The sequence below is a fragment of the Prionailurus viverrinus genome, chromosome D3 (assembly GCF_022837055.1).
Source record: "Prionailurus viverrinus isolate Anna chromosome D3, UM_Priviv_1.0, whole genome shotgun sequence".
NCBI classification, from domain to species: Eukaryota; Metazoa; Chordata; class Mammalia; order Carnivora; family Felidae; genus Prionailurus; species Prionailurus viverrinus.
Window position 1 is genome coordinate 62,252,669 of NC_062572.1, and position 6,000 is coordinate 62,258,668.

Here is a 6,000-nt window from a genome sequence, read left to right on the forward strand (position 1 = left end):
GGATACAATTCCTATATCATTCCCCAACCCTCTCTGTTCCTTTTGTTCTGTCTACACCGAACAGGGCAGACAGTTTGTGCATGATAATGACCATACTAGCCTTTAATCCAACTATAAACTTTTGATTTCATCATTAATTTAGTAGATCCTACCTTGTATAGTATAAACCCTGAAAGTATTATTCCTATTACCCTGTTTTCTTCCCCAAGAAAAAATCTACCTCTACTTACATGTAATCTTTTGCTCCCTAAAGTTATTTGTGTATCTTTGCCTTGTAGCAATTACATTGCTCTCCTGCCTTCAAAACCTCTTGCACCTTTTGTAAATTTCGTCAGCATTTGATTAATTTGTTCCTGTACCTAGGAATCCTGTTCTGACCAGACTGCTCTAGGTTTTCTAATCTTGCAGAATGCATAAACTGATGGTGTGTGTCCAAATCTCAATACTTGAGTTCTGACAGTCTAGGGATGTATAAGGTAGACCAACTTTAACTGTTTAATGATCAAATGGCTATTTGCTCTCTCAGTCTTCTGCAATGCATTTCAACTGCCAGCCATTGTGGGGACAAGATTTTTAGTGGGACAAGATGCATTCTGAAACATCTGGTGTTAGTCCAATGAATGGCTAGACTTTCATCTTTGTTCTAGTGTCACTGCCTCACTTGGAAGCATCTGATGAAGCCTGAGAATGTCATGCATGTATTTAGAATACCCAAGTCTTTCTTAGACTGTCTCAAGACTTCTTACCCTTTCTTCCCTTTTACTGCAGTATGTATGGCAGATGCCCTTGAACTCTAACTAGTAACAGAACTCTTGACTGAAATGCTATCACCTCACTAAAACTGAATGAACATTTCAAAGGGATGAGGGATGGCTACTTTAGCTCAGTGAGTAGAGTGGAATCCAGTGATATGATATGAACAGAGATGGGTCTAGTGGAAAATGAATGAGCTAAGAACTCAAATGCAGCCTTTCTGGGGTGGGTGAATTTCTGGAGTGGGTGAGCTTACAGCAGCAAATTGAAGTGTCTTTGGATTATTTTGGAGAAAAACCTCTACAGCAAAATAATTTATTTGATGAATTTGGCTACTTCTACTGAATAGATTCCAAAATAATCTTTCAGTTTTCCATTTTATTTTGATTATGTATAAAACCAAAATGTAATGAGAGGGCATTTATCCAACTATCCAATAAAGTTGCCATGAACATTCTTTATAATTAGCACAACCTGCCTTATTCATGAGGACCATGCCATGATTCCCAAATAAACCCTAAAGATACTGAAATCAAGTGTCCATATTGTTTGTTTAAGTCTATTGACATTTCTTTTAAATACAATGTCTGCATTTCCTTGTTTTCTTTCTTGTGATACCTGATTTTCATTTCGTTGATACAATTCCTAGATTAATCTCTCTATTACTATCATCAGATTAAACTTTATGAAAACCTGGGGGGGAATAAACCCTTTCCTAAAAACACATACACACAGTTGTCTAACATCCACTGATAGCATTTCAGACAGGGAGGATTTTTTATTGAAAATCAGTGTCAGGCTGCTCTCCCTAAGCTACCCTTCAGCTGACACCTCTCAGTCTATTGTCCAATATAGATCGTAAAACCCTGGGGAAGTGAATGTTGCTGAGTTCAAGAGATTTCTGGAGTTTGGTTAAGCTATCGATAAACTCTTCATGGATTATCTCTAGTTCATAGACAACCCCTTTTGCTTCTGTTGTTTTATTTATAACAAATGATGCCACTTCCTTCGACTCTTGTCCTAGCAAGCCAGAAGGATAAGAACTGTTAAGGATTTCTTCACTGATCACTCTGCCTTTTGACAACAATTCTGAATTGTTCCTCAGGAGTTCAGATCCACTGGGCTGGCCCCTGACCCGTTGCCTAAGAGTGTGCAGTGAAACCAGAATCAGAGGTGGTGCTAGATAGCAGCTTGGAAGGGGAAACGACACGTCTAATAACCAACAGGAATGGCTAGTAATTAGCTGAAATGACAATAATTAACAGAAATGACAAGTCTAATATATTTTTACGTAAGTGTTGTCACATGGCACTTTAGGTTTTTAGTTTTCCATTTTAAATATTAATCTCTATGGAGTTTACTTTAGATGAAAAGTCACATCAAGTATGGAGATAGAAGTAATTCTATACACACACTCCATCAAATTCTGTTTTATCAATGTCATTTATGCTATGATCAGTAGAGAATGGATTAAGACCTCATATTGTTCCCTTAAATATATATTCTTTTTGTGTGTACCTCATTTATGCAGCTCAAAAACATTCAGCCACAGGGATCAGAGGGAAAGTGGTTATTTTTAATTTTCTTTGATATCTTCAAAGATGAGAAGGTCTCACTCCTCCCCTCTTCCCCCCTCTTCAGTAACAGACAAAGAAGGTTAAATCTTATTAGCATGTCCTATATAGCTAGTTGTAACCTAAGTGACCTGTCATGGCACTAAATGCCTACTAGAACTTTCTCTGTACTTGCAAGATGGAAATTTTATGCATCAATGCTTTTATGCATGCATCTGATTTGGGAAGTTCACTGCTTTATGGATATGAACATTGTGATCATGTAAATTGATCTACATAATGGGATTTTGTGTGTGTGCGTGCATATATCTATATGGATATGGATGTATGCAAGTGTATTCTAAAAGGAAATATAATACATGAAATGTTAACTTTAATGATATGAAATGCATTAAATTCAAACTACCTTGCATGTGTATGCAGATGCATTATGTCTCTATCATTGTGCTCTGCAGGGATTTAAGTCAGAAAAAAAATTTCATCATATACTCTGATGTGCCATGCTAAATGAGAGTGCAACATGGCACTATTCTAGGCAATAAATAAGATCCAAGGAAACCAAGACTTACGAAGCTTTTAAGGACAGCCCTTAGCAAAACTGCCATAAAAATGAAATTTTATTCCAGGGCATATAGCTCATCCTCTCAGGTACCCTGACTAAGCTCCTTTTGTCTCTAAACTATCATCTACTGGAAACTAAGGGTTCTAAATTGCAGAATTCTGATAACCAAAAAGTACATTAAATTCCCAACTTTCTTCTCACCAAAATTCATTCACCATTGAGTCTCATTACTTCAAGTTCTAATAGATTTAGTCAGATAAACTAAATGAGCTAAAGCATTAATTCCTTAAAGACTTACTTTTCTCAGACAACATAATGCCTTAACCCAGGTCCTAATTCAAATTATCTTTAATGAAGTTTGTTTTGGTAAACCTAATCCTTGAAATTAATTCCATGTCTGTGATGCTCTAAGAGAGTTGTATTCTGGATATTTATCACCCTCAAAACAGTGTCTTGTGTACTTCGAAATGGCCTAAAGCAATCTGGTCATGAATTTTTCAAAACTGGGTTCAAATTGCCCGCCTTCCATTTGTCATCATTGACACTGGGTAGATAGTTCATATTTAGTAATGATGCTATTGGAAGGGATAATGACTATTTTCAAATACGGCACTGTAGATTCATCTGAACTTACCACATAAAGAAAAAAATAACACAGCATAGGGCAATATAAAAAAAATCAGACTTATTACAGATCTTCTAATTATCCAGATAGCAGCAGATTTATAAAACCAGTAACTCTGTGGATTCAGTCTCAGAAATATAATTGTCATTTGATCAGGAACAATTTTATGTATCAAATCAATTTGCTCATTTGGCAAATATTTATTTCATATCTATTAATTATGGAGAAGACAAGGACAAGTAATAATTGGTCTTTTTCCTCAATTTTCTTTTCTAAGCTATGTAGAGTATCAGCAATGAAAAAGAATAGATGCTAAATCCAATAGCATAATTGTCTTTTGTTTGTGACACTGACCTGGTAATTATATAGACAATATTTGAAACTCAGAACTATATTTAGAGCAGTGCTGGTGCATTGAGCCCGATAATGTTCTCCACCTGCCACCATCATTCTTGTCTACCTAGAATCTCAGAATGTGGTTGGCCCTAAATCCAATGACTAGTGTCATTATAAAAAAGGCCATGTAAGGCCCACAAAAAAGAAGACCATTTGAAGATGCAGGCAGAGATTAGAGAGATGTGGCTACATTCCAAGGAACACCAAGGATTGTCAAGAGACAAGAGAAGTTAGGGAGAGGCAAGGAGGGATTCTTCCCTACAGGCTTCATAGGGAGCATGACCCTGCTGATGCCTTAATTTTAGAATTCTAGCCTCCAGACCTGTGAGGGAATAAATTCCAGTTGTCTAAAGCCACCCACTTTGTGACAATTAATTACGGCAGTCCTAGGAAATTAATACAGTTGATATGTTTGTTTTTGATAAATGAAGATTACATCTTCTTGTCCACCAAACACCTGGCCCAGAAATTAGGATAGGCAGGGTTTTAATTTAAGCCTAACTGTTGATCAACTTAGGAAACATATTTACTGAACCATGTATATATTTAAATATACTACATATATTATATAAATATATATATGCCTAACCATAAACATAAATATGCCATATATATATGCCATATATATATGTGTGTGTACATATATATACATATGAATGTATATGTAATACATTTATTACAAATACAATTAGCTTTTTTCTGTTTAGAGTTCTTTAGATATTGATTATTGGTCTATTCAGCAGATGTTAGGTTACACTGCCATAACAAAAATCTCAGTGTTTCAAAAAAAATATTATTTCCTACTCATGATACATATCCATTGTGTGAGGACAGGATACTCTGCTTTATCCTCACACTAAATGAGGAAATAAAAGGTCTGGAGGGACTAAAATAGGCACTCAAATATCTTCTTTCCATTGACAGCTTGTTGGAAAGAACTGGACACATTACTCAACTAACAAGAGACCAAGAAGAACAATCTCACCATGAGCCCAAGGGTACAGGGCAAGAAGAACATGGCAAACAGCATCCATGGTTTGAGACTATCTCTTTTATTCTTCATGCTTCTATACCATAAGATAGGATGGTACTCAAATTTTGTTGGTTGATGCACTGATGAATTGAATTTGTTAAGCTGACTAGTCAAAGATCATATTTTAAATGACTGGATTAGATAGGTTTCTATTTTGCACTTGGTCTTGTGATTCTCAGTGCCTTAAAGCTGAATTACATGATATACAACATGATATACAACATAATAAACCTGGTATTTTCCCCATTCTCTGCATTTATTACTTCACATTTAGAATTTTTGCAATTACAGTTATTTAAAGACAGTATGAGGAAATTACATGCATTTCTGAAAACAGAAACAATATTATTATGGAGATACATGAGAAAATTAAATAAATTGAGTTCCAATAGCCAAGAATGTGTTAGAAGCTGACTTGGTAGCCTTCCTTAATTTATAACTGTCCATGAAGAGCGTTTTCCTGAAGACAATCTTGTCTGGTAGGTTGTCTTTAATTATTCTGTTTTGTTTTAACTATACCACAGCATGGAGAAATGTCTTTAAATGAGTGCTTCCAAGTAGACTCAAAAATAACCATTCAGGTGAATATCTTAGTAAGAAAGCTATTGCATCATCACAAATAGAGCCCTTCAGAGACAGGGCAACTTGACTCCTTCTTCATAGGAACTCACCAACCACTTGGTAGGAACTCTTTCCCTCCACTTACTGACATGTGTACCAGAATTTCCACTTGTTAGTGTTCTTTCACTGAGACATGTAAGTTTTTTTCCTATCGCCAAGTCCCTTTCCATTCTATCACATGAGCTAACTGCTTGTGAGCTGAGTGTGAACTGGGTAGGCATATTTCCCTAAATTTATGTCAAATTCTCATTTTTATTTGACCAATGAATTCCCAGTTAAGGTTCTAGCTATTTTAAAAAAGGGAATACGTTTAAAATATGACCCCTTTTAGAAAAAGAAAATAGCCAAATTGAGGCCTGAAGGCATCAAAGAAATATGAGTATAATTCAAAGTATAATATGAGAATGATTAACAGAAAGATAGGAAGATTCTATGT